The sequence below is a fragment of the Hyaena hyaena genome, unplaced genomic scaffold, assembly GCF_003009895.1.
Source record: "Hyaena hyaena isolate Hyena2069 unplaced genomic scaffold, ASM300989v1 scaffold_15, whole genome shotgun sequence".
Taxonomy (NCBI): Eukaryota; Metazoa; Chordata; class Mammalia; order Carnivora; family Hyaenidae; genus Hyaena; species Hyaena hyaena.
In genome coordinates, this window is record NW_024080647.1 from 6043005 (window position 1) to 6052795 (window position 9791).

The following is a 9791-nucleotide window of genomic DNA, read 5'->3' on the forward strand; positions in this document are numbered from 1 at the left end:
ATTTAATGCTGTAACAATCAGTATAATTACACAGTAATTATAATGTAATGCTTTGGATTTATGTGGCCCTAACATGCTGCGTAATTTAGAAGAATAACTGGGGTCTGAGTTACAGGAAACTCTTTTTGGGGTAGGAAATTGGAGAGGAGGCATCAGGAGTAGCATGATTTACCCCAGGATATCCTGTCTGGGAATGGTAGATGGCATGGAATTCTCTGGTCCAGATACATGAGCACACCTGACTACAGGTGTATGTTGAGTAGCTCTGGTGTCTCCTTATCATTTTGATAGTTTATGGAGTGATCCTAGGGCACTAGGAAGTGGAGTGTATCTCCCTCTAGCCACATTGGACTGGGAAGATAACTGCTTGTATTTGACTGGTTACCTTTAAAGTAGGCCCTTAAGATGGTCCTTTCCTCTCAAGAGATGTTTCTGCGTATTCACCCCCAATCTGGAAGGCTGATCCTTAAACATACCGATTCATGTACAAGAGGATCGCAGCACAAGAAGTGAAAACTGAGAAACTCGGAGCCCCTGGGTGGCTCAGGTCACGATCTCAGGGTCTTGGGACTGAGCACTGCATTGACCTCTGCACTGGGCTGCATGCTGAGTGTGGAGCCTGCTTGAGATTCTCTCTCCCTCTGCTTGCTCACACCCACTTTCTCTCTCTCTCAAAAAACCAAAACACCCAAACTGAAGAACTATCCAAAGTTTGGAGTGTATTTAATATATGAAGTAAATAACCCAAATGTTTACAAACTTGCTCGGTTTGTGGCATCTATAGAGTCTCAGTAATTTTTTTCAGAGTTCCTTCACTCACACACACACACACACCAACAGTTTAGGTAGTTAGGTTCTAATACATGTAAATTAAAAACAAAAGTGGTATTTTGTATCTCATTCTTAAATGACCACAGTTAGTAATGGGATGGGTGTCCCTTTTGGGCAATGCACAGTTTCTCAAAATTGGAATCAGATTGGACAGTGCCATCTCCTTTCTTCCACATTCATTTTTGCATAGTACAGCAACAGACCAAAACCCAGCTTCACAAAGATATGACATCATCAGGGGTGCCTGAGTAGCTCAGTTGGTTAAGCATCCGCCTTGATTTTGGCTCAGGTCATGATCTCATGATTCTTGAGATCTAGCCCTGCACTGGGTGTTGGGTTCTGCACTGACAGTGTGGAGCCTGCTTGGGATTCTCTCTCTACCTGTCCCTGCCCCTCCCCTGCTCAGCTTTCTCAAAATAAACATGAGGGAAAAAAAAGGAATGTGGTGTCACATATTAACTACCTGGAACTATAAGTTGGCATGGTATCCAAAATGTATCCAGTATTAGTGCTTTTCTTGTGCTTCAACTCACCTCCGGAACCTGGGCCCCAAGGAGAGCCAGTGGGGATGGCAGGCTATTGAAATGGAAAGGAGCAAAACCTATGATATCTAATTTAAAGGGCAAATCCCCGAAAATTTCCTTGGAAATAGTACTGAAACAAAGGGTTGTACCTCAAAGAACATATCCAAGGATTAAGTAATGGAGATGCTTGGCACAGAGAAGTGAATGGTGTGCTGACTTTTACTTCATTCTTAATCCAGGCAATATTCCTGGGCTTGAACACTAGTACTTTTACAAGTGTCAGAGTCTGCCAATATACCTTGTTATTTACTGAATGTTTTTCTTTAATACTCTTATGTTGACTTCATTTTTAAAAAATGTAAACATTTTTTAAAGATTTTATTTTTAACTAATCTACACCCAACATAGGGCTCAAATTTACAATCCTGAGATCAAGGGTCACACGCTCTAACGCCTGAGCCAGCCAGGTGCCCCAGATGTAAACATATTTTTAAAGGAAAACATCTCTTCTGTAAGCAGAAAATCCAGTTACATAAAGATAACTAAAACTAAAATGGATTCTTGGCTCTGACTTGATCAGATAGATGATAAATATTTCTTACCTGGTGGCACCTGCAAATCTAAAAAAGTTCTTGTCCTTGTCCTTGTCCTTCTTCATATAATGTATGTAGAATTCAACATTCAACATCAAACATTTCATTCAACATGGAATGCAGTGTTTTTTGTTTTTTTTTTACTATGTCCACAAGGTTGTGCAGCCATCACCTTGGTCTAATCCCAGACTGTTTCATTAGTTCATAAAGAAAAAGAAACTCCATATTCATTAGCATTCACTCCCCATTCGTTCCTCCTCCCAGCTCCCGGCAACCACTTGTATACTTTCTATCTCCATGGATTTGCCTATTTTGGACACTTTATGTACATTGGGTCATATAATATGTGACCTTTTGTGACTGGCTTCTTTGGCTTAGCATAGAGTTTAAGATGGTCATCCATGCTGAAGCATATATCAGTACATCATTCCTTTTTATGACTGAATAATATTGTAAGAATATACCTTTTGCTTATCCATTCAGCAGTTGATGGACAGTGGGTTGTTTTCACTTTTTGGCTACCATGAATAATGGTACTGTGAACATGTGAGGACAAGTTTTTGGGTAGACATAAGTTAGATTCTCTTGGGTAATATAACTAGGAGTATAATTGCTAGCTTATAGTAATTGTGTTTAACTTTTTGAGGAAATGCCTATTTTGCAAAGAGGTTGAACCATCTTACATTCTGACTAGTTACAATTTCTCTACATCCTTGCTAACACTTGATTTTATCAGTCTTTTTGATCATGGCCATCTTAGTATGTGTGAAGCGTTATCTTACTGTGGTTTTGATTTGCATTTCCCAAATGGTTAATTATGTTGACCATCTTTTCATGTGCCTGTTGGCTGTCTGTTTTTCTTTTTTGGAGAAGTATCTATTCAGATCCTTTACCCCTGTGTTTTATTGTTGAATTGTAAGAATTCTGGTTTATTCTAGATATAACACATATATACAATTTTCTCCCATTCTGTGGGTTATCTTCACCTTTGTCCTTAGAAATACAAACATCTTTAACTTTTATGAAGCCTAATTTATCTCTTTTTGTTGTTTCTTCTGCTTTTGGTGTTATATCTAAGAAATAATTGCTTAATTCAAAGTTATGGAGATTCATGCCTGTTTTCTTCTAAGAACTTTGTAGTTTGAGTTCTTATATTTGGATTTAATCCATTTTGAACTACCTTGAATTAATCGTTACATATGGTGTGAGACAGGGGTTTAACTTTATTCTTTAATTCTTTTTAATGGTTGCATACCATTCTATGGTATGGAAGTGCTAAAATTTATTAAGTATTATCCTGTTGATGGAGACTTTGTTTCTAGTCTGATCCACTATAGTCAAATGCCATAAATGTATTTAAATATGTCCTTAGTAAAGGTGCTTTTATTTCTGTGGGTTAGATTTTTGGGAGTGGGATCACTGGTTGGAAAGATAAACGTATTTTTCATTTTAATAGGTAATACCGATTGCTTTCCACCTGCAATATATGAAAACATTCTCCTTCTCCATCTCTTCCATTAATAAATGGAATCTAAATTTTTTGACATTTTCATGACTATAAGGTTACGTATACATCATTGTTACTCTAATTTGTATATCTGCTTACTAAGGAGTGTGGGAATGTAAAAAAGACAGAATAAGCTGCTATCTTCCTAAAATTCTTTCTCATTTGCCTTTTCTTAACAACAACAACAAATTCTCCATATTAGAAATATGTCTAAAAAGAGAATGTAGTTTCCTGTTGCTGCTATAACAAATTAGCACAAATTTAGTGGCTTAAAACAGCATCAGCTTAAATGGATCATCAAACTTAGTAAATGGTCCTCCATCTCTCCAAGAACAAAACAACACACACACACACACACACACACACACACACACACACACACAAAGAGAAACGAGGAAAACATAAACTTATTATCTTACAGCTCTGGAGGTCAGAATTCCAAAATGGCAAAAATCAAGGTGTCAGTGGGGCCGTGTTTCTTCTGGAGGCTCTGGGGGGAGATGTTTCCTTGTCTGTTCCAGTTTCCAGAGGCTGCCTACATTCCTGAGTCCCTGACCCCACATTTTCTACCTCTACTTAGGTCATCACGTCGCCTCTGGTCCTTACTTTCTACCTTCCTCTTATAACGACATTTGTGATTACATTGGGCCCACCCAGATAATCCACAACAATCTCCCTGTCCAGGATCCTTGATTTAATTATATCTGCAATGTCCCTTTTGCTGTGTAAGGTAAATTATTCATAGGTTCTGGGGATTAGGGCATCTGTATTCTGCCTATCACAGAATACAAAGCTTTAAAATTCTATCCTAGAATTGAAAACTGAGATTCTGGAAATATGTCTTTGCAATTCTCAGTGGAAAAATCTTAAATCTGGGTCTCAGTCAGTTAAGCATACAACTCCTGGTTTTGGCCCAGGTTATGATCTCAATTTGTGGGACAGAGACCCAGATCAGGCTCTGAGCTGACAGCGTGGAACATGGTTGGGATTCTCCATCCCTCTCTGCCCATCCCCTGCTCAGGTGCCTGTGTGCATGCACACGCATGTGCTCTCTCAAAATAAACAAATAAACATTAAAAAAAAAAAACCTATATATAAACTTTGAAATCTTTGTCTGAAAGGGTTAGATTTTATAACTGCATTTTATAGAGAAAAACAATTACTTTTAAAGACTAATGTACCTTATACTTTCTTAGGATTTTAATCCTACATTTTCATAACTATAGGCATAAAAAATTATATCAAGCTACACCCAGGCTTGATATTGATAGCCTTTGAATTTGGTTTCTAAGGAAATGCCAGAATAATGTTCTCAGTTTATCCCTTCTACCTATCCTAGCTCAGTTCCCTCATTGCTATACTAAGTCTACTGTTATTTTCTTGCCTAGCAAAACCTCGCTAGGTTTTTAATTAAAAAAAAAAATTTTTTTTTTAATTTTTAAATTAAAAAAAAAAATTAGAAAGAATAGTCCTGTCAGATTTAGTTAAAAGCCTACCTTTAAATCTTTCCTTATGGAAGCAGTTTTAGTTTTGATTATTCCACAGGAAGAGAAATTTAAGCTGTTACTGCCTTCTGGACCCAGAGCTCACCAGGCGTTGGCTTTAGCCCTGCTCAGTGTTTTGGGTTTGTGTTCTTCAGTCTGTGAATGTCTTTTTCATTTTCCCACTTCCCATTTATATGTCATGCTCTGTACTCAGGAGATGGAATGTAAAAACATTACTCTACTATGCCACCTTTGTCTTGTCTTTATACTCATTTGTGTGCTTCCTAACGGCAAAAGTTGTGTACTCTTCATTTGCAGCCAGATTTACTGATTACAATCCAAATATATATTTATTTTTATTCATTTTATGTACCTTAAGAACTTACTATTTATTCTTTATAAACTATAAATACATAAAATAATAGTTTTTACTAACCTATTTTTACTATCTATAAAATTGCATGCCAGTAAGTGTGACTTTTATTGGATCTGTTAATTTTTAGACTTTTTTTTTTAATGGGGAGGCAAGATAACGTCTAGAACAGGCTTTACAGCCAGATATACCTGGGTTTGAAATGAATTCCAACGGCTAATGGCTGTGTGACCTTAGGCAAAATAAGAATAATTTCCACTTAATAGGGTTGTTTTGAAGATCAAATGAGGTAACATAAACAAAGTGCTTAGCATGATGCCTGACACATAATAAGCACTTTATTAATAGTATTTTTTTAGGTAAAAAAGATCCTATTCAAGTTTTTTCTCTAAATTATTTATCCACCTAATTACCATATACTATAGTTATGTTAATTATTTTTTTAAGATATTAAAATAAAGTTTATTTATTTTTGAGAGATAGTGTGTGCACACATGTGTGTAAGCACAGGGAAGGGGCAGAGAAAGGAGGAGGGAGAGAATCCCAAGCAGGCTCCACGCTGTCAGCTTACAGCTGGACACCAGGCTCGATCCCATGAACTGTGAGATCATGACCTGAGCCAAAATCAAGAGTTGGCACTTAACTAACTGAGCTACCCAGGCACCCCCACAATAAATTCTTAAAGAAATACTTCATTCATTTCTCTTATTCTGGATGAGCACAGAATGTAAGTGGGAAATTTACATTAGAGGAAATCTAAATGGCTAATGGTTAATCATAAAAAACTCCCTATTCGAATATTTTTGACCTATAAACCCAGCAATTTCATATGGTTCAACCAAGGTAAAGATGTTCCTTACAGCATGGCCCATTTAAAAAAAATTGCCAATAAGAAAACATTATGTGATATAGTCATACAATGTAGTATTTTATAGCAGTTAAAATAAACCGACCAGATCATGAAACAATGTTAAGTTTAAAAAGGGAATGTAGAAAACATGTATACAATTATGCTATTTGTATAAATGTAAATAATACAAGTTAATACTGTTATTAGATATGGATACATACATGGCTGTGAAAATTAAACAAGGAACTGGAAGTTTATACGTCAATTCCTGGTAACCAATGCCTGTAGGGCAAAGGGGCTGGAACTTTCGGTGGCCATAAAGGGGGTCTTCAGCTTTATCTCCTAGGTTTTAGTTCCTATTTTTTAATGAAGAAAATTTAACAAAACGTTAACATTTTGAATTCTGGGGATTGGGACTATACTGACTGTTTGCCATATGACTCTTATGTGCTTTTTGTTTTTTTCCCCCAATTTCACAAAATAACAGTTTAATAAAAATAAAATAAAAGATCAGTTTAATACAGAAAGGGAAAGCAAATCATTTGTAGCTAATGATCACCTTGACAGCTTGTAAACTGCAGGGAAAAAAATATCAAAACACAAGAAACTTGTGTCAAGTTCTCCTGAGTTCTTTTCCCTAATATTAAGGATCCACCACACCAGACATAGCACTCTGGGAGATGTGTCCATTTATCAAGACTGTTTCTAACAATATTAAGTGAGAAGAGAAGTTACCATGGCAAAAATATCTAAAACAGAATTCTTCATTTAGGATCTGTGAAGCCCTGACATTTGCATAACAGCTCACTATCTGAGCAAGTTCACAGCTCTTCTCAGAGCTTCAAGAATCCTAAACAAGATGAAAAAGCAAGTGCCTTGTTCATAGTACACACTCACTAGATTCACAGGGCTCTTCACACTTTGTGGATCTCCTGCACCTATAGTTCAGTCACAGGGCACTTCTCCCCAAACGCCCAGATAATGTTCTTTCCTCATCCTTTTCTTCTAATTCAAATGTCCCCTCTTTGGAGCCTCTGAGCAGTTCACTCTGTGGTCTGAACAAAAGTTCGAAGTATACAATATCACATGATCAAATTACAAACATATATATCTTTCAATATCAGAAACATTTATTTATTTTTATTTTTTAATGTTTATTTTTGAGAGAGAGAGAAAGAGAGGGAGAGAAAGTATGAGCACACAAGGAGGAAGGGGCAGAGAAAGTGAGGGGGACAGAGGATCCAACGTGGCCTCTTGTGCTGACAGCAGGGAGCCTGATGCAGGCAGGCCTAGAACTCACTAACCGTGAGATCATGACCTAAGCTGAAGCCCAATGCTCAACCGAATGAACCACCCAGGCACCCCAATTTTCTTAAGTTACCATAATTTGGGGATGAGTGGGTGGTTCAGTTGGTTAAGCTTCTGACTCTTGATTTTGGCTTAGGTCATGATCTGATGGTTTGTGACTTTGAGTCCCACATTAGGCTCTGCGCTGACAGTGTGGAGCCTGTTTGGGATTCTCTGTCTCTCCCTCTCTCTGCCCCTCACCCATTTGTGTTCTCTCTTTCTCTCTCTGTCTCTCAAAATTAATAAACATTAAAAATAAATAAATTACCATAACTTTATTTGCTTTTAGTCACAACATATTTTAAATTTTAAATATTAAATTTAATAAATTAAAGAAAGGCATGACCCTTTTATGTTTATCAAAAACAGCATGGATTGAAAATTTTGATAAATATGAATACAAGACATAGAGATCAGAAGACATAAAGAAACAAGGAGATCAAACTGATCTGTTTTAGGGAGCTTCTTTCTCTACACTTCATCCAACTCAGAAATATCCATCTATTTACCTTTACAGAACAAAGTGGAAAGTGAAGAAACAGACTTAGGCCTCAGAAGTATAGAAAACCCCCCTTTTATTAGAGTATAGGAAAACTTTGATTTATTTTTTAATTTTCCTGAATTGAGTATATCTCCAATATATTCATCTATGGCTATTACAGCAAAATTTCCTAGTATAGCAATACTATAACAAACCATCTGTGGAACCAGTCTCTCACACTGAATCAGGGTTGGTTTGTGTGACCAGGAGAATTTGGTGTAAATGATGGTATAGACTTCCGAGGCTAGATGATAGAAGAGATTGTGGCACTTACCTTGTTCTCTCTTCAATTACTCAACTTTGGGGATGTTATAGGACAATCAAGCAGATCTATGGATAGGTCCATGTAGTGAGAAACTGAGATCTCTTGCCTTAAGCCAGCAAGTAATGGAGGCCTCCTGTCTATAGCCACATGGGTAAACCACATTAACATAAGATCCTCCAGCCCCAGGCAAGCCTTCAGATGACTCACATCTTGTCTGCAAGCACAGAACAGACCCTGAGCTACAACCATTCAGCTTAGCCACACAAAACACAGAAATTGAGAGATGGGATCATTTGTTAATCCAACAGATAACTAATGCACAATACACTAAATGAAAGAAGCCAGACACAAAAGGCCACATATTGCATGATTCTATTGATGTGAAATGTCCATAATAGGTAAATCCAAAGAGACAGAAAGTAGGTTGGTGGTTTCCAGGGTCTTGGAGGAGAAAGGAATGGGGAGCAAATGCTAATAAGATTTCTTTTTTTGGGTGAAGATGTTCTAGAATTGAATGGGTGTGCACCTTATGAATATACTAAAAACCAATGAACTGTACACTTTGAAAAGGTGAATTTTAAGATATACGAATTGTGAATTGTATCTGAAATATGTATTTTTTCACATTATAGATTTATTACCTAGAAGTAGAGTGTGGCTATAATAGAAACCTAAAACGTGGGAGTGGATTTAGAACCGAGCAGAGGCTGAAAGTTGGATGGACTTTGAAGAAAGTATAGTGAAAGCCTCAGGAGCCTTAAGAGACTGTTCAGAAGTATGATGGACTTTGAGGGGGCTGAAGCTGTGGACTTAAAAGACAGTAAGGGAAATCTTGTTGGAAATTGGAGGAAAGGAATTCTAATTTTGCAGTGGCAGAAACACTGTTGGCCACACTGTCGGCCACCAGAACCTGGCCACCCTGTTGCCTGCAGGAACATGGAAAGTAGAAAATATGCCCAATGAACTGGGGGACCCAGCTGAGATATCTAGTGTTGAATGTGCCTCCTGGCTTCTTCCTGCTGTTTATATCAAAGGCTCGAGAGACATAAGCTAAAGGAAGGACTACTAGACAAAAAGAATCAATAATGGATGGTTTGGAAAATTCCCAGACTCTCCAGATGGCAAATGAAGCTAAAATTAAGAAATGGCTTCAAGGCAAAGATAAAATGTAGGGCACTTCATGGAAAACATGGTCTAAAGATGAAGCTGAGGGTCTGACTATAAAATCCTTGGACTGCTGGAAGCACCAAGATGGTGTCTCAGAGGGCTATATAAACAACAGGGTTTATTAGAAACAAGTGTTTCTAATGTTTACTAACATGAGTCCCCCTCCTACCCTCCCCCCCACCCCATGACATGTGTAGGAAACTTGCCAAGTTGAAACAAATTATATTGGCAGGAATACTACTAAGACTGAAAGGAAAGAGTACAAAAGAGGCCTTTGGGCCTCAAACTTATATGAGAAGAGAGCAGGCT